This window comes from Protopterus annectens, chromosome 2.part1 (assembly GCF_019279795.1).
Source record: "Protopterus annectens isolate FY-2018-M chromosome 2.part1, PAN1.0, whole genome shotgun sequence".
NCBI classification, from domain to species: domain Eukaryota; kingdom Metazoa; phylum Chordata; order Ceratodontiformes; family Protopteridae; genus Protopterus; species Protopterus annectens.
The window spans coordinates 887,455,259-887,476,791 of NC_056729.1; positions in this window are offsets into that span (position 1 = coordinate 887,455,259).

Sequence of the window (21,533 nt, forward strand, 5' to 3'; positions counted from 1 at the left end):
CTGCTGACATGAGTATTTCTGAGAAACATTGCGGTTGGCATTGCAGTTATGGGAACATGGGCCTGTCATCAACAGTACTGGCCATAGGCCACTGAGACACAACCCTCCATGCCTACAGGCTGACCACTTCAAGATTATATTGAACACACAACAACTTAACACACCGACCTCTGCATATTGTACATATGCAACAATCTATCCTGTAGATTGGGCCAGCTCAGGTAATCTGTGCTCCACTGTTATTAAACCCACATGTATATGTTACTGCATTTCTACATATGATTGTGGGGGGGTGGGGCACACATGATGACTTTAAACATTTGCTATGAATGTACTGGTATTTCAGGTATTCTGTTGGCTTCCATTTAATTTTGTATTCTGACCTATCATGCAGACTGGAGTCATATCAGTATAGTACAGATCTTAGGTTTTATTGACCTACATTTCAGTTTCAGACCTCTTACAATTTAGAACTATCATACAACTGTCAGACTTGTTGTAGTCTGTGTAGGTCTGGAGGGGGGGCTATTCACCATTGACATCAATTGGAGGCCTTAGCCCAGCCTTTGTTTATGGTCATCTACACCTGTCCTGCTGGCTGAGGCTGGTGTTGAGTATGTGAGCCTCACTGACATGCATGTGTCTGTCCTATGGACACACATTTGGGCCACCACATGTACTGCAGTGGGATTTGCAGCCTTGTCTAGTACTGCCTAGTATGTTGACACCAGTATTTGTTATGGATTTCATGCTGCCCATGTAGGTGTCCACTATCTGCTGCCATCCCAATCAGCCACCCAATTCCCTTGCATGCTCACATCCATACCGTAGATACAACTATCAGAACATACTACTCCATTCAGCAATTCATAGGAAGAGTCACTTACCTTGTGGCCGTGCCAGCATTGAGGATGGTGATGGAGGACTAACTATGTCAGATGCACATAGTACACTCCCTATACATGGTAAAGCACATGTACTGTCATGTTTGTCATCCCTTTTACTGTATGTGTGAGTCAGAGAGAGGTGTCATTCCCTGGGTCCCTACCATGTCAGTGTATGTGCTATGTGTTGCCTCTTTGCCAAAGCCTGGGCATACTGGACATGCCTCCTTCTGCCTGCATGGGCAGACTCAGGTTGTTCCTCCTCTGAGTCCCTCTGTGCCTGTGATGGCTTTGGCAATGGTGGGGAGCTGTGTGGCCTTGCCCCATGCTGTTCCTGCTGCAGCTGTTTCTGCAGGATCATATTGTGTAGCATGGCACATACTATGAACATTTGTGTGAATGTAGCTGGAGAGTACTGCAAGGCTCCACCGGATATGTCCAGGCAGCGGAACCGTGACTTGAGCATCCCAAACACATGCTCTATTATGATTCTGGTTTATGTGTGTGCCTCATTATGGAGTTCTTGTTCAGGTGTGTGTGCATTTCTGATGGGTGTCATCAGACATGGCTCCAGTGTGTAACCTGCATCCCCCTCTAGGTGGCCATATGGGATGTCCCCAATGGCAAATAACTGGTGCAGCTGTGTCATATGCCAGATGTGGGAGTCATGATAGACTCGAGGCTGCCAGCACACACATTCAAGATAATGCCCTGGGCATCGCACATGATCTGGCAGTTGATGGAAGGGAAGCCCTTGCGGTTTATGTAGACCCTACCCCACTCACTGGGTGGTGCTTTGATGTATATGTGCGTGCAGTTTATAGCACCCTCTACCTCAAAGTATTCTGCTATTTGGTGGAAGAGACACATATTGTTGGTCAATGCCTCACAGATATTGAGGAAATATATCTCTCACTGGCATGTGCTGACATGGCATCCAGGAACTGGTGGAGTACCCTGGATGCTGATGCCTGTGAGATCCCCATGATATCCCTAGTTGCCCTTTGGAAGGTACCTGTGGCTAGTATTCTTAAGCCTACACATACCTTGGTATCCACTGGGATGGGTTCCCCTCTGTTGGTTCTGTGTGTGAGGCGTGGCCAGCAAAGCTCAACAATTTGCTGTAGAATGTCCCTGTCCACCCTATAGTGCTCCACTATCTCCAGCTCATGTAGCCCCTGGTAGGTTACCCTGGGTCTGTACACTCTTCTCCTTCTCCTTACTGTGGGTTGGTCATCAGCATTCACATCCTCACCACCCTCAGCCTCTTGCACATATTGATGTATGACAGCAACAGCAGCCCCTAACATTTTGTTAGTTTTGTCAGGTAAACTTTCCCTGTCTGTGTACACTGGTGGTGTAGAGTTTGTGAGAAAAAACAGACTGGAATGTGTTTGCATAGTTTATAGTAGTATGCTAGGCTGTTCCATGTGTAATTGGCTGATTTGGATGCATTTCACCTGCCAACTATGCTAGTTCTCCTTGACTGCCTTCCTACTACTGTTTTCCCTTCCCATTGCCTTTCTGTTTAAGCCCCGAGGTGCAGCGGGCATACCCAGTGCTCAGATGTGAACTGACCTATTCCTCTTTTTCTTTTTTATTTTGTTTAGAATTTGGTGCGCAGTGCACACACCCATTTAGGCAATGTAAACACTGCTAGGCTGCCTCAGACACACCCCCTTCCTTAGCTGTGCTTAGCTAAGAGCAAACACGGGCCACAGAGCTCCAATAAGCTTACAGCATGCATGAGACTCCCCCTTATGAGGTCATCTACCTCTTATACAATGGTGTTCCTGCAACTACACTGTTGGGTGGTGTCTATATTAGAATATTGAAGTTTCACAACTTTGAATGTTCTAATATCGACCCCTATTCAGCGAACGCTGAAAATAGTGAAGGTGCGGAAAACCGAATTTCTTCCTAGGGAAGGAATTTGGTTGGCCGTTCCTGTGGCTTCACTATGTTCAGCACTGTGGTGGAAAGTTACAGGTTGGGATCAGGTAATTGTGAGATTGTGTGGATGTGAGGGCTAGGGCGTGGGGTAGGTGAGTTAGGGTTAGGGTGTGGGTTAGGTAAGTGTGCGATTGTGTGGACGTGAGGGTTAGGGCGGGGTAGGTGAGTTAAGGTTCGGGTGCAGGTGAGGTGAGTGTGCGATAATGATGGACCTTAGGGTTAGGGTTTGGGTTAATGTAAGTGGATAGCTAGTGGTGTGTGTATAGTTTAGTGTAGGGTTAGATGTAAGATTTTAGGTGTATATGTGTGGATTGCTGTTTCTTTGGTGTGTTTGTGTTGTGTGTATGTATGTTGGAACAGCGGATTTGTTCCCTTGGCAAAAATTCACCGTTCTGCATGTTCGATGTTGTCAGCGTTCGCTGAATAGGGGTCGATATTAGAACATTCAACGTTTTAAAAAGTTGATGTTCTAATTTATACCTAGTTGGGTACAAGCTAACACTGACAGGCAATCTGTGATCCAGTATCAGTCCCCTTATTTGCATAAAAATAATACTAATTCATAGTTACCACACTCACATTGAGCCTTCCCCCTTAGCAACCACTATTCCCTGGTATTGTGGTTGTATGCATGCCATTATCTATTATGGCAAAATGCTGATTTGGGTTTAAAAGCTTTTTCCAGCTGTTTTTCTTATTTTCAGGCCAATCCCATTTGTGCACCGCTGCCCTATGCTTAAGCAGCTGAAATCGTCCAAAAACAAAAGTTATTCTTTATAATTTTGCAACTATATCTCATGCCAATGGCCATATATTTGGCATGCCTACTACATTGAATACATGCTTTCTTTGGAGCTGTCATGCCTCCATTTTGTAATTTGCAGAAATGTATTTGGTTAGTAACCGAATACATTTCTGCAGGTGACACTATTCCTGCACAGACAGCTGCCTGCTTCCTGAATCACTAATTCACCTCATTTGCATGGTTTTCACCAGCAAATGTGGTAATTAGCATATAGCAGTGGTGTCCATGCAGGAATAGTGTAGGAGCGCTCGTGCACATCCCGGGAGCTCGTTCCTGGATCGCTCGTCAGCCATATTGCATGCAGCAGCTCTTGTACTATTTCTGCATTCCGTGCCGAGTTTACTGAATCTATGGGAATGAGAAATGGCTCTCTCCTGGACATGAACACGCTCTTCATTTCATGGAATAAGTCAATACAGCCTGAGACACACACCCTTACTTAGCTGTGCTTGGCTAAGCTCAACTGGGAGCAGTGGAGCTCCAATATGCTTACACCAAGCATGACACACACCCTTTTCATGTCAGCTGCTTCTCCTGCTTACACCACTGTCTTATAGCTCCTACACGGTTAGGTGCAGTTTGGCACTTGTCTCCTTTTTGTGATTCAGTAAATTTCCCTCATTAGCATACCCCACTGCCTTAGTCCCTAGTTACAGCACTACATCAGAGCATTTCCCCTTAGCTACCACTGTTCCCTGCTATTGTTTTGATTCTGTATGCCACAGAGTATAATGGCAAAATGCAGATTTCACTTAAAACTGCCTTTTCACATTTTTTTTTTATTTCCGGTGCAATCACATTTGCAGGCCGCTGCCCTATGCTTAAACGGCCGACATCGGCCAAAAAATAAACTTTGATTTTTATAATTTTGCAACACTTTTCCATACCATTGGCCAGACATTTGGCCATTGGGATACTGAAGGATTATAATACATCCCTTAGTTTGAGCTGTCATGCCTCCATTTTGATTTTTGCAGAAATGCATTCAGCTAGTAGTCGAATACATTTCTGCATGCTACACTATTCTACCACAGATGCCTGCCTGCTTTCTGGATCACTAATTGACCTCATTTGCTTGGTTTTTACCAGCAAATGAGGCCTTTAGCATAGTTCAGTCATGTCCGTGGCAAAATAGGGTTAGTAGGCTCATGCACTTCCCCAGCCTTATTTACTGCACAGAAGAAATGCTTTATTGAATCCTGGGGGAGAATCCACTTTTTTGAGTTAATTTGCAAGTGCCTGTCTTTGATTTAACTTTGATTTAAATATTGGCATTGGAGAGGCAATGGTGTCATCAGCAATTACTCAGCAGTTGAACAATTCCATCCTTAATTATTTGTTCTGCTTTCCATTACCAAATCAGAAAAATAAACATGTCAACACTGGATCTAGTCAACAACACAAGGTATGCACTAATAGTTTGCTGTAATGCTATACTCAGCATGCTGACAGAATTCAATATTAATTAAAACAAATAAACAGAAAAATATTATTGCAGCAAATATATTTAATACTACAGAACTGATAAAGGAAGTTGAATGGATCAGGACAATATTTCTGCTCTGTACTGAAGTTTTTATGAGGTGTATTTCAGAAACGTAATTCAAACTAAGTTGTGATTTGTCACAAATCAGAGACCAAGGTCTTCTAGGCATTATTTTCTTATTGTGTGAATTCATATGGCCCAGAGATAATGAAAGCCTGCCAAATACTTTTAGTCTATAAAATTCCATATAGCAGGAATATTCAAAAGCACAGTGTCATTCAAAACATAAAGGCCAGTGATGTATGAAAAAGGCAGTACAATTTAATTCAACCTAAAGTATTTATTGAAATGCATTTGACTCAGTGCATGGCCATGTCATGCTAGCTTCATAAATATGACAGTTGATAGCTTGTAGCATGTTTATAATTCAAAGTAGTGTGTCAAGGATGAGAAAAAGAATCCCCTATGATGTGAAGTACCTTCCAAAAGACACTGCTAGATGTAAAACATGATTATGTCAGGGTTAGTGATTGTATTAGACAAGCATACCAATGCACTTTATTAGCAGCTGGCATTCTTTTGTTAGGAAGCCCATATCTGCTGTTAGGATTGGAATTAATGCATCCTTAATATGTGTATCATCATAGTTTTTTCAGGTGACCTTATTATTTTTTTTGTGAAATATCAAATAATGCACATAATTTTAAGGATGGAAGTAATTTGTGAGTGCTTTTGAGAAAACAGTTGAAGGTGAACATTTATATTACATAACCTGACAATAACAATAGAAAGAATATTATCTGAAAAATTATTATGTACTTGTTTAAAGAAGTTCTAATATAATGCCAGGAAAAATAAATCCCCAAAAGTTTAAAAAGAAAGCTATGTTCTTTTCTGCAGCTCAAGTGATATAGGGGTAAGCAGAAATAACACTTTTCCACCTGTTAAAACATGCCTTTATTTCAGATAAGGTTGATTAGTGTCTTGAAATCTTGAATGATGAGACTGTCAAACACAATTTCAGTACAGAAAAAATAAATAGCAGCAAGTCATTACACAGTACCCTCACCAGGTAGAAGGATACACACTGTGTTGTTTAACATTATGTCATATAAATAATTAGTTTTCCATACGTCTGACTAACCTATTCATGTTAATGTAGTGATTTATTAAAAAATGAGGAGTGATCATATAGTGGTTAGTAATCTGTGTTGTGGCTGCAGCATCCTCGGTTTGAATGTGAGTCATGGCAGTGTGTAAAGTAGTGTGAGATTCACTTTTGTTTCTCTGGCAGTTAGCATGGAGAACTAAAGCTCCCACTTGTTAATAAGCTGTTTGCTGTGGAAAGGGTGCAAGATTGAATCTTTCTACCTTCATTTAGTCTTGTGCCATGGTACTTGTGTTAAGTACTGAATTCTCTAGCTGGTATACCTAGTTTGGTAGGGGTTCTAATCAGTGGCAGCTGGTGACTTCAAATTAAAGGGATGCTGCATGAGACAGCTGAATGGGTGGGGCCAATGGGAAGGGATGTGGCCAACTAGAAAGGGGTGGAGCTATGCTCAAAACCACAACAACTGGAACTTTAATTAAATATGCTGCCCTGGGTACCAAACAGTCATTACGAGAGTCCAATCAAGACAAAATGAAGTGTAGAAGAAAAAAAAAATTCAATGCACTGGCTACATGTCAACTTACTTAATATCTAGATGGAAACACAGGTTGTGAGGCATGAAAAAATAAATTACTTTTTAAATACATTACTGGAATGCCAGTCAAAATCAAGTATAAAAAAAAACAAGCAGCACTCAACTCAAATCACTTCTCCTTGCACTGCAGTTCTAATTAAATTTATATTCAGCTTTATAAAATTACCAAGTAACATGCTGAAAGTAGCAATCTCTGTGATACCCCCACTTGTAAAAATGTTTCTTATCCAAAAAAGACCTGCTGCCTGACAACAACTATCTACTTGTTTCATGGGGAAGACATGATCAAAGTAAAAAATGAACAAACAAGAAACAAGCTCAAGATAAATTGCTTAAAGGATTACTGCACAAGTTATGGACCACACATGATAGATTGGCATTCTGTTTAGTTTACGGGTAAAGCCTGCAAAGATGACTGAAAGTCCCCAACAAATGTAATCAGCTTCTGAAAATATTGTAATCGTGTTGTTTAATACTGTCATATGCATTTCATTACCTAAGGCTTATATGTTATCTAGTTATGTAAATATTCTCTGCATGGCAAAAATGAAAAGGCATTCAATGCTGGTAATTCTTTACCAGCATGCATATTAAAGCTTATTTGCATCTTACAGTCTCTGACAAGCTTACCTGATGGTCATTAAAGCATTGCTACTTCAACACAGAGCAACAGGGCACTGCGGCAGCATGCATTTTCTGAATAATAAGAAGCATAAATCAACAGTATAGAAATATGACAGAAAACCAGAATAGTCTGCAAAATCAAGGACAGATGAAAAGCCGCGGTCATACTTGTGGTCTACCTTGGATGGGGGAATACTCTGCACACTTACCTTGCCTTCCTTGGACACATCCAGAGCCACTACAATGGGGAGTGGGGTGCAACAAGTATGTCACAATTTGAAATGTCTCTGGCTGATAGTGATGGCTTTGACACTCATAAACCTCAGAGCAAGAAATCTGGACAAAGCCATACATAGAAGTGGGACACAGGCCCAAAAATAAGGACACTTTTTAAATATTGCTCTTATAAACTTAGAAAGATAATAGTAGTAGGTCTTGCATTAGTATGAATTTTCTGAAGGGTGTGCAATCTGAAACTGAAATGTCTATCATTATTTTCTAACTACAATCTTTAATGATTTGCCACTAATTTGCCAGAAAACCACAATTTTATGAAAAACAGACCAAAAATGTGATGCAAAAATATAAAATTGCCACATAATACAGCTGGAAACCTGTCAAAGAAGGGACACCTTTTTAATATTAACACTGTTAACTTGAGCAGCTAACAAAATAAGAGCATCTACATGCATTTCTGAAATAAAAGTAATCTATAACTCTGATTATTACAGTTATATATAATTGTAAACCCTCCACATTTTCTTCCAAAATTGCCATTTTGAGGAGGGATTATTAGGGGGAAAGCAACATTTTAAGCCAAAATTGGGGACAGTTGAGAGGTTTGAATATTCCTAATTCTATAAAGCGATGTGCACATACCTCTCAACCTCTTAATGCAGGAAATCTGGACAAGGCCAAATATATTGGGGGAACATACAAACAGTATTAAAAATTGCTCTTGTATAAACTTAAGACAGTTGATAGAATAATAGGTCTTGCTTTAGCATGCATTTTTCTGAAGGTTATGACATCTGAAACTCAATGTCTGTCATTTAGTGACTTCATTCCTAAATGATTTGCCAGAAAACCACAAATTTTATGAGGAACAAACCAAAAATAAGAAGCAAATATCTATCCATTCTAAAAGTCTGGACAGTTGAGAGGTATAGTTTAGCCGGGGCTGTCTGAGTTTGCTGCCCTTCACCCCTCACAAGATCATGGTCGACTGGAGCCTCCCCCTGCAGCCATTCCAATGTCCCATTCCTTGGTTATTTCACCCCATTTACCATAAACATTGCAATGTACATACTGATTTACTTTTGCAATGATTTGGATTTCATTTGAAAGTTTTATTTTGCATTTTACAGCACAGACCCTAATAGATATCTGCTAAGCAAAGTAATACAGTCTCACAATGAAAACAGACTTAGCATTAAAACTTCTCTGACCTTGAAACTCACATTCATTGAAACAGCATTGAAACCCACATTCAAAGAAAATAAATTTTGCCACTGGCAAATAAAGATTAACTTTGGGCTGTTTTCAATTCATAGGCCCCTTGCACATGAAACATACACATGCTCTTTGATACACCTTCCTGATTGTATTAAATTATATTCCTTGTACAATATAGTACAGTTGTAGAGGGCATTTTAAATTTATTGTTTTGAGCATTTTTCCAGTAAACAATGAAATAAAATGCATGCACCAATGACAAAACTACCCAATTCAGAACATTTCCATCATAAAAGTCTACTCAACTTCTACAGTCCACCAGTATTAGTAAATTTGCACAATCTCTGAAGAAGTAAAAGTCATCTAAATAATTCCACATTAAAGAAATCTGTAACTAATGAAGAGGTTTCTGATAGCAAACAACTTTATATGTCATTGTTTCATCTACAAATAAAGTGCCTGTTGCCCTTGAGGAATGAATTGCCTATGTTGCAAAAACAAATGATAAGTTAGTAATATCGCAATAGGGAATGGATGGCAAACTGATAACAGGTTCATAGTTACTAGGTATCTTCACCAAAAAGGACTGCGGCATCCACCCCCTTTACAACACAGTACAGTATCAGCAATGCATCTACCTACTGTGGGAGTAGAACCCACAGCCTTCTGCATCAAAAACAAGTACACTACCTGTTGTGCTATTAACAATGTAAGCAGACTCAGCATAAGCAATCCTAAACATTTGTTCCCCTGCAGCTCTCAGCTCCTTGTAAAATATACTCAACACTCAGCTGTATCTCTGAACTTTGCAGCACATGAAATCTGGAAAAGCCGAAATTTATTGGGGGGGGGCAAAAGCCCAAAAAACAGGGGCACGTTTTAAACATTGCTTGTATAATGTTGAAAAGTTGCTAGAATAAAATGCTGTGTTACCACCATACATTTCACAGCCAAGTCTTGCACCCAGGGAACCCTCTTCAAAACAGTCAGAGCAGCATACCACTATGCCAAATAAGCTGTTTTGTGAAAAAGAGGAAGACTGAAACTTAAATGGCTACCATTTAGTGAATTCAGTTCTCACCATAGTTGTCAACCTCTTAGCACAAAACACCTGAACAAAGCCAATAATGGGGGAATACAGCCCCCAAACATATTCAGTGAATTCAGTTCTCACCATAGCTCTCAACCTTAGCACAAAATATCTGGACAAAGCCAATAATGGGGGAATACAGTCCCAAAAATAGGGACAAATTTCAAATACCCATGTTATAAAGTTAGAAAATTGCTAGAATAAAAGGTTTTGTGTTACCATGTACTTTTTGAAGAATATGAAGTCTGAAATTCAGATGCCTGTTATTTTTAAACATTTGTTAATCAGGAAACTAGACTGACTTAGAACAAAAGCCAATTTTCAGCAGAGCAGGGAGAAACACTCCAGACACATGTCTTTGTAAGATGGGAGGACATGCAAACTCCATACAGAAGGCACCCCAGCCAAGAATCAAATCAGAGAACCTGTAGCAACAATGCTACCAGTGCACCACTGCACTACTGACTTTGCAAGGAAAAAACAAAGATGCAGAAACCACAGATTTTATGAGGAACAGAACAAATATGAGGCAAAAATCTGCACATTTTTACAAATGGTGGTGGGTAGGGAATTCAGGCCCTTGCTACCTACACCCAAAGTACAGGGTTCAAGCCTGAGTATTCTCTACCCACCACCATGTGTTCTCTCTAGCCACCAGTATAGAACAACTGGGGTATTTTATACACACACACACACACACACACACACACACACACACACACACACACACACACACACACACACACACACACACACACACACACACACACACACACACACACACACACACACACACACACACACACACACACACACACACACACACACATACACACACACACCTTCCTTGGTGCAGTCTCCATACCTCAGCAGCAGCTAAATCCAGTCCTGAATCTGTGCAAGGCTAATGGCTGGTTTCCTCCTCGCAGTCCTGAAGTATGCAAGGTTAACAGCTGGTTTCCTCCTCGGCAGCAGCTAAATCCAGTCTTCTTCACCTCCTTGGCAGTAGCTAAATCCAGTCTTCTTCACCTCCTCGGTAGCAGCCCTGAAGCCATGCAAGGTTAACGGCTGGTTTCCTCCTCGGGAACAGTTGGCTTCTGTTCTCCTGGCATGTGAGAGTAGGCTGGAAGCTCCAGCCTGCGGGCGATGCAGTCCGATGTTCTTCCAGTCTGTGCAGTCGTCACCACACAGACTTCTAAGCTGCAGGGCAGAGATGCCTTTTTCCTCTATCTGGACTGCCTAACACAGCAGTCTGGATTTCTGTGAGTACCAGAAACTCCAAGCATGCATGAGTGGAGTTCTGGGACTTGCAATTTTTTTTTTTATCTTCTTTTCTTCCTTCTTTCTACAGGTGGGGGGCTGCAGTCCTATAGCACGAGCCACCCCTGGTTCCAATCTCACTGCAGTCAACTGGTGTGCGTAGTCAGGCGAGCATAAGTTTGTATCCTACTGTCAGCAATCCAGTTCCGTGAAGAACAAATATTTGGCTCATACATGAGCTGTTCTAGGGCTGGTGTGCTCTCTGATCTCTGGAGTGAACCCAAACAAAAATCCAAGGCATCCTTTGAAGTCTACACAAATGTAAGTATTTACATTTTCTATACTGCACTTATAAACTATGTATTAATGAATTGCTGCCTATGTTTAACTGTTTTTGCAATTTTAAACTGGTTTGCTGTTTCACTGTTTCAACTGTTTACTGCACTTTGTATTTTCTATTGCATCTGTATTTTATAGCATAGGCTAGATTCCAATTTGCTGAATTTAGACTGTTTGGCATTATCTGGTCACTAAAACCAGACATCTTACATTAAGAAGGTCCCCTGCACCCTTGTGGCAGAAGAGTGTAGCTGAGGACCCGTCTGAGTTGGGGATTGTTGGAATAAAGCTTAGTGTTGAGCATTTCCATTGGCCAGCTTGTTTGAAAATTGCTTAACTAGGCCATGCATCATGTAACAGGGGTTATTACTGCCTGTTATAGATGGAAAGACATAAAAAGTCAATTTCTCCCTAGATAGCTGCTTGTGAACCATCCTAGGCTTCCCTGGTTTTCAGTATGCTGTACAGCTGGACACTTCTGCCTGGAGAGCAACTCAGTTGCATATTTTTTTAGGCTGATGATGCAGGCACCTACTCCCAAACCTACATAGTTTAGTTGATTCTACTAGTTCCTCAGCAGAACCAGTTCCATCCAGTCATCTTCCCACTACTTCCTACAGAAGAAACTTGACATAATGGAAGGACAGTTTCCCACTGTTTCTCCAACCAGTCTGATAGACATGGGCATCCTGAGGCAATGTAGCAACTGCCTCATGTATACTGACAACCCATTATCCCTACAAATAGTAATACAATATGTGAGAGATGTATATATGCTATAAATCTGGAATCAATGCTCTTTCTGTCTCAAGAAATAGCAAATCAGATACCAAATGGGTTGTCAGCACACATACTTCACATCTTCTACAAGCCAACATCAAAACACATAAACCCCCATACACGGAGCTACTCACTCGAAGTATAACAAGAGACCTTCCAATCACAAACCATCTGTACACAATGCAGTGCCAACAGCATCCACTACAAATATAAACACACACATCAGTGTTTCATCCAACAAGACCTTAAGTTAAAATACCTCAAAACCAAATGTCTTGCTCATAGGAGATTCCATAGTGAGACACAAAAATGTCCCACTCTCCAGGCTGGATAAGGAGAAGGTCACGGTCAGCTGCCTTTCTGGTGCCAGGATCCACCAAATCATGCAAGCACTCAAGTCCATCAAGTGCTGTTATGACTGTCATACTTCATGTTGAAGTGAACAACTAGAGATGTACCTCACTGGACAATATGAAGAGAGACATGACTGAGCTTGCTGATTATGTGTCTCAAGCAGATATTGCCCTATACGTAAGCAGAATTCTACCTTCACTCAGGATGATGCCTCACTTCAAACAAAAACTGATTGACTTTAATAATTGGCTTAGCTTCTGGTGTCAATCCAGGAGGATCCAGTATGTGTCAGCCTGGGATGACATGGTCAGAAGTCAATGCTGCTTTGCTAGGGATCATCTTCACCTGTCACCTCTTGACTTTTGATTACTGCCTAAAGTATTTGCCTCCCCATAGTGCCTTTTTTAGGCAATGTCATAAGAACAACATTTCTGACATAAAAACATCTTCTAGAGACAAACTCAAGGTTATGCTGCTTAATGCTAGGAGTCTAAATCATAAACTGTACTCACTGGAACCACTCCTTACTTTGGAAGACAAATATATCTGTGCAGTATCAGAGACATGGTTCAAGGCTGCAGACAGTACCCCAGCCATACAAGGTTACAATGCCATCCACACATTCAGACAGAAAAATGAACATGAAAGAGCAAAAGGGGAAGGTGTATCCATCTTCATCAAAGACATATACACCTCAAGACTGGTTAAACAGTATGACTCTCTAGAGCTACTCCAAGTCCAGAAAATTATAGGAAAGATCCCCCCACCACATCATTGCTATCTATAGGTCCCCCTTCATGAACCAGATAAACCACACTGCCTATCTGCACCTACTGAAGTCACTCAAAATACAGCCAAACACATTTTCATGGCTGACTTTAACTATCTCTCCATCAACTGGACAACATATACATGCAATAATGCACTCGCCCTAAGGTTCCTGGACTTTATTAACACAAATGCGCCAAAACAGATAGTTGCCACCCCTACAATGGCCTCAAATATTATTGACCTAGTGCTCACCAACATGGGAGATTGCTGCACCACCCCATGTGTGGCCCTCCCTGGAAAGTCGGATCACAAATCTGTTTTGTTCAAAGTAATGATCACAACTGACCCACCCCCGGAGCAAAAAGGTTAAAACATTTCTCCAAAGTAATCTATACCCTCCTATGCAATGGCATAAATAGTTTCAAACCCCTGTTTACCACTGACAGCAGTGTCTCCCATACTGAGAAGTATGCATTAGCCTTGTATAAACACCTATACAAGTGTATAGACTCAACCTTACCTGAATGGATTAAATCAGCAACTTCATGAAAAAACAAACCACCCTGGTGGACATCCAGCATAAATAGATTATAGAACAAGAGAAAGAAATTGCTGACTAAGAATGAGAAGGAAAGGTCTCAACAGAGGACAGACACTCTCCATATCTTGAATAAGCAAATTAGACATTTTGTTAAGTCCTCCAATGCTAACTACGAAACCAAATTAGCATCCCTAGCTAAGGATAATCACAAGACATTCTACAACTACATCTGAAATCTTAAAGGGAAGAAGGCTCAGATTTGCATTGTACTAGTAGTGGATGGTACCACTCATACGATACCTGCAAAAATTCCCAACATGCTAGCAGACAGGTTCAGTGAAAACTTCACTCCACTGTCCCCAGCAATCATACTGCATACTATACCTGTCTCCAGTCCTCTACCTAGTACCTCCAATAAGCAGGTCATAGCTGCCCTCTACAAGGCCAAAAACACAGCCTCTGTGGAACTGGACAACACTCCAGGCTGCTTACTAAATGGTCTAAAACAGGAGCTGGCAGAATCATCGGGTACTCTTTTCAACCATAGTCTAATAAGCTGGCTTTGTCCCATCTGAATGGAAAACTACAACTGTAATCCCTTCGCACAAAGGGGCCCCTCAACTGACCCTGGGAATTATAGACCCATAAGCCTAACCAGACTTATCTGTAAGGCCATGGAAAGAATTATCATGGACCTAATCAGCAAGGATTTATGAGACCTTCAAACTCTTGATCCAACCCAATTTGGTTTTGTTAAAGGCAGATCATGATTCTTAAACCTGGTGGACTTCTTTGAAAATTTCACCAAAGCCTTGGATGAAGGCAAAGCAGTGCATACTGCCTATCTCAATTTATTCAAGGCCTTTGACACTATCCCCCACTCAGGCATCATCAATAAACTTACCCAGCTGGGGATAAACCCATATGTCATTAGATGAGTAGCCAACTGGCTCACTTACAAAACACATATAGTCAAAGTAAAGGATTCTACCTCATCCAGCAGGCCTGTTACTAATGATGTTCCACAAGGATCTGTGCTGGGTCCACTTCTGTTTGAAATATATTTCTTAGAAGTTAAGGTGAAAATAGATGGCCTGTGGCTCACCACGTTCACTGATGACTGCAAACTGGGTGCAATCAATGAAACCCAAAACAATGTCACTGTACTACAAAAAGGTTTACACAGACAAATGAATGGTGCTAAAGCAACGGACTAAAACTTAATGCAAAAAATAAAAAAATGCGTTACTATCTCCTTCAGTAAAGTTGAAGTCCCAGCAAATTACAACCTTAACAATACCCCCCCCCAAGTTTAAACCCACTGGTGACAGACTTGGGAACACAGGTTGATAGCAGCCTTAATTTCAGTCATAAGGTGTCCATAGTGGTGAGCAAGGCCTTCTATGTTGCCCATCTCATAAGTAAGGGAATAGCATCTAAAACAAAGGAGATTATAACTCCTCTGTACTCATCCCTCATTAGACCAATAATAGAGTACAATGCTTCCTTCCGTATGTACCTCACAAGACACCTGCAGCAGCTGGAGAGACCTCAGAGGTTTGTCACCAAGAAAATTCAAGACCTTCATCACATGACCTACACAGACAAACTGAAGGCATTGTCACTAAACTGTGTATCATACAGACTGCATAGAGCTGACTTATGCCTGGCCTTCATAGCAGTCTCGGACCCTGTCTTAATGGAAATTCTGCACATCCGCAATTCTAAGGAACAACACTCACTCACTCTACAGACCTTAACCTAGCTTGCAACATAAACAGGACTTGCTGGAGAGACAGATATGTCTCCCAGAGGCTGACACTCCTCTGGAACAAACTCCCAATTCAAGTTAAAAAAAAACTCCTCAATCAACCTATTTAAGCATAACCTGGGCAACTGGATGGGAAATCATAAATTCACCCCGGGGGTTTCACCTATATCCCTCTGGATAGGGGCAGTCAGTGCTGATCATAAATTTGTACACTAATATAGGCTATTTCTTTCAGTCTATGAGGGAAACAAGGGTAAAACATAGCTAGGCTTGTAAAGGCACTAAGGCCAATATCCTAGTAACCTTCTATGATCCTATGATCTAATGATTACACATACATGTATGTATACATAAGCACACGTGTCATTTATTGTTAGGAAAATGTATAATGTACCTCAAAATATTTAAGATGCATTTACTATGGAGTGAGGATAATTGTTACAACAATTGGCCAACTAACACAGTTTTACTTGTCAATCAAGAATGTATATAAAAGGTTTCTTGAAAACAGGACACCAAGATGTTAGTTCATGATCTCGACAATCATTTTGAAGGAAAATTTTGAAGCACTGCATGTTAGCTTAGTATACCTTTCAATTGTTATTACTGCACAGAATGTCCAGATTTTTGCTTCATTTATTCGGTCTATTCATCATAAAATTTGTGTTTTTTCTGGCAAATCTTTGTGGATTGTAATCACAAAATCATGAACGACACTTAAGTTTCAGACTTCATATCACTGAAAAGCCATATACAAATGAAGCACCTGTTATCTGACCAACTTTCTAAGTTTATGTCAGTAGTAGTTAAAATCTGTCCCTGATTTGTGGTATTTGCTTTCACCTCCAATATTTAGGGTTTATCCAGAAATCCTGCTGCAAAAGGTTGAGAGTTATGCAGCTCAGATGCGGCAAATCTGTGAATGACCCTTGTGGGAGTACCTATATTTAAAAGACGAACCTAGGAGAATCATCCAGTCTTAGGCTTTTGACTTTTGTCTTTAAGATAACCTGCATTTTGAAGGGGCAATATAAACAACGCAAACAAAGGTGCATTGCTTGTTTTATTTGCAATTGCAAAGCCAAGTGGGATATTATTTATGTATTTATTTATATATGCATGCATGTATGTATGTATGTATGTATGTATGTATTTATTTATTTATTTATTTATTTATTGTGGACTCCGTCTCACGTGTGTGTGTGTGTGTGTGCGCGTGTGTGTGTATATATATATATATATATATATATATATATATATATATATATATATATAGAGAGAGAGAGAGAGAGAGAGAGATCTTAGAAACAAACCAGGGATGATGACCTTCAGTCATAATTGGTGCACGGACTCTGACCAATTAAATGATGAACTCTGTCGCTATTGGTATAATCCCTATAAGGTGGACTGTTAACAGTGCTAAATTACTAAGTGAACAGATACATGATTTAAAGTATACTTTAAAGATGTGTCTTGACTATAATAGCAACAGTAAAGCATAAAGTAAGGTTGATAAATAAAAAGATTAAAAGAGTTTTGCTTGATAAGTCAGAAAAAAAGAAAGAAAGTTTAAAAAGGCACAGTAAGAAGATGGTAATTTAAGTAGGGCAAGAGAGGGAGAATATATGGATGTTATAGGGAAAGTCAGTGATTAGGATCCCCTTAGTACTCATCCTTTAAGTTAAATGACTACTTATAAAGATAAAGTACAGAAAAGGAAGAAATTCTGAGTCACTCACTAGTACCAAGCATTATAGGGCAATAATAATGAAGCTAGCTCAAACTTAAATTTTAGCAGATTACTGGAGGATGGGCAAAACTAAAACAAGGGTATTCACCAGATTTTACCGGCCAAGAATAATGAAAGAAATAGAGAACTTCTGTGACTCTTGTCTCGAATGCCAGAAAATGGCAGTCCATCCTGGTTACAAAGGTTAGTTTACACCAGTCCCTGTCTGAAGTAGCTGTTGAAAATGTTCTGGATACCACTGATCCATGATCAAAATCTCTCAACAGGAATCGGTACATAATATCAGTAAGTCATAATGCACTATGATTGCAATCATGTAAAGATAAAGCCAAGGCAATGGCTAGGTAACTGGTACTCTTATTCTTCTTAGTGGGTATCCCTAAGGAGATACTTATTGACAAAGACACTGTCTATATGTCAAAAGTAGAGCAACACTTACAGGTAAATAGGTGTATACTAGGGAAATGATCACGGGCTCCTTTATAAGCTAGGCCAAGCATCCCTACTGTAACCTGCAAGTTTATGCCCCTTAGAGGTTATTAAGGCATGCATGTAAGCTACGACAAGATCTACAAGCTGTATCTGTCCATTAGAAGCATACATGCTAGTCCCAGGGAGTATTTCTGATTTCTCATCCACATGCCCAGGTTTCTCTTGAATAGATTAGGAAAGAACTTTGCTTCATATGGAAGGAGAAACCTCTTCCAGAGAAAGAGAATTCTCTGAGACGCATACCTGTCCATCTAACATGTCTGATTTTTGTCACAAGCAGTGTTTACATTTCTAGATTGATTAATTCTGGTGCTGTTTGCTTTGTGCATATGCAAAAGGTCCATCAGAGTGGGATCTAAGCATGCCTTGTATGCCAGGAATAGGTCGCTGTCAACAGTTTGTTGAAGACAGATTATAGAGATACAGCTTTGAGGTCATCTACATAAGACATGTTGTTTACATCCTGTATTCTATTTGTCAGGTTGGGGATTGGTATAACGATTAAGGAATTTATGTTACAGTCACAGAGAGTTTGATCCTCACCTTTGGAAGGGAAATTGGCTAGGCGTAAAGTGGTCCACAAGGACAGCTAGCCTAGTATTTACCAATTAGCCTATAAACCTTTGCGGATGATCTAGTTGTTACATGTGCATGGTCAGATACATACTGAAAGGTATTGAACTCAATGATTGGCCTGATTAGGGGAAAATACAGTGAAACAATGACTTTCCTGGACCTAGATGCCATGCTCTTGTTTATAAGTTAAGCAACATAAAATTATTTCCTTACTATCACAGACAAATATTGGTCAAATGCCAGATTACTGTTTACATACATACCCAAATCCCTTACTACTATTCTACTGTTAGGGGTGTGTTATCAATAAGTTAATTGTCTAGGATGGCTGACTTCCCAGGGGATACTATTATGCATTTCTTAGCATTGAGTGGCGTTGGCACCAGTTATTTGTCTTTGTTAGAATTCCCTGTAGGAAGTTAGCATCTTGGGGAATTCTATGACTGCTCCTTGTTTGCGATCATCTGCATACTTGGTCAGCCAGAGGATGTTAACATTGGCCTTGACTTCTGAAAAGTAGATGCCAAAAATAAGTGGATCCAGCGCACAGCCCTGAGGAACTCCACTAGTGACTTGCCTGTTTGTGGAGGTGGTCTCATCAAACCCAACTTTCTGGGTCCTATCTGTTAGCCAGCTGGCTATACAGTGTGTAACCTAGGTGGTTTATGCCTATATCCATGAGGATGTTTACAATGCCCAGGTGGGGTATTGTATGCAATGCTTTATGCAGGTCAGGGTAGGCAGTATGCACCACTCTGCCCTCATCCATTGCCTTGATGACCCTCTTAATGAAGTCCACCAGGTTAAGTAGGCATGATCTGCCTTTGATAAAACCAAAATAGATTGGATCCAGTATTTGAAGGTTTTCTATATATTTATTAACCAGTTCCATGATAATTTCTTATGCCACCCCCTACCCCTAACATACTAATCCCCACACCTTCCATTAGTCCACTTCCTCACCCTCCCACACACTGCCTTACTCTCTAACAAGTTCATTCCTCTCTTCTCATCCTTTCATTTTCTTCTCCTTTCTTACTCCACTTCATACCACACTCAGCTAAACCCACATCCTTTTGTTCCAACTTCCTCTCATCCCAATGTACACACCTATAGCCACTACTCCTCTCCCATATCACCATCATTCTTCTACAGTACTAGTTTCACTCTCCCTAACATCAAATTATATCCAACCTTCTCTCCACTTTACAAAACCAAACAAAAAATCCTCTCACCCTCCCCTCTTATATTATCTCTCCTACATTGCTGCAAAATACTTCAACTTTCTGGTGGCATACACCCCAACCCCAGCCCACACTTTAACTCTTCTATCCCCTGCAATCCCCCGCTAAGACTCATACAGGCACCAAACCATAGTCACAGACTTCTCTCCCTTTACTCTATAAATACCCGCGATATTCTTAATAAAATAACTGAATTCCACTCTTGGATAGCCCAACACTCCCCTAACATAAACAAACAAAAAAAAACTAACACAGTTACCTTCTCAGAAACATAACTCTGACAATGAATCCCTCCCCCCTCCACGCAGGTACAACATCTAACTACTTGATAGGACTCTCAAAAAAGGTGGTGTTGTCACCATTATGTAGTCCAACCTCCTAACCCTATCCCCCTAACCAACTCTGATACCTTTAATAATACTCTCACTGCCATAGACTGGTCCTTCCTTTCATACCTACTTCTTGACAAACCTGTTCAACAACAATTTAACAGCAACTTTTTGAACACTCTAAACTCTCTTGCCCCTCCTAGGACAGTTAGAGTCAAATCTTGATGCTCTCCTTGGCTCACCAACTCTACTGGATCTCTTATCTTAGACACAGATTCTGCCTGGAAACCCTGGACTAAGACCAAGTTTCCCACACACTACCAAAAATATAGGGAACTCTGCAATTTGACCAAAAATACATAAACATGGATAAAAAGAACTTCTACCACACATCCCTAACTACAGCACCTAGAAACCTCTAAAATTCTGGGACACTATCAACCAAATTCTCCACCCAGGGAATTCCTCAACTCCCAACCCTGGCCCCAATAACTCACCCCAGGAAACAGCATCTATTTCAACTCTTACTTCATTAACTCCATCAGCAAACTTACACAGACATCCAACCCAACCAATTCCTCACTTCCCACCCCCCACTTCAAAACTGATCCTTCTCTCTAAAGCTCGTCCCAACAAATTACATTAAAAATCTTCTTCTCAAAATAAAACCCTGCCCCCCTGCTGATAACTTGCCTCCTCTCTTCCTAAAGGTTGCCTCAAACTCTGTAGCATATCCCATCTCTATCCTCATTAACCATTCAATCAGGGAATCCATAGCCCCTAGTCTCTGGAAAAAATTCCATACCATGCCACACAATACCTACCCACAAAGGTGGAAACGCTGTTAAACTCTCTAATTATTGACCCATTGCCATTCTTTCTCCCCTCTCTAAAATACTTAAACACTGTGTACATAAGCAAATCATGGCATATCTCACTCAAGAAAACCTGATCACCGCCCAACCAGCATGTCTTCTGCCCTGACCATAGCACCACTACAGCTCTTATTTCCTTTACAAACTCCATCTCTCTGGACAGAGACAGTAATAAACTAGTGTCCTATATCTTCTTTGACACTGTCTCCCACCCCATCCTCCTTTCTAAACTTTATGAACTCAACCTCTCCCCCCGCCACTAACTCGTGGTTTAACAGGTACCTCACAGACAGGCAGCAATCCATCAAATGGCTCTCTGCTCTTTCTCCCTTTCTCCCCATCAAAGTAGGGTTCCCACAAGGCTCAATTCTTGGCCCACTTCTTTTCAACATCTTTACCAACCAATTTTACACAGCCTGCTCTCAGTCATCCCTTGTACAGTACAGAC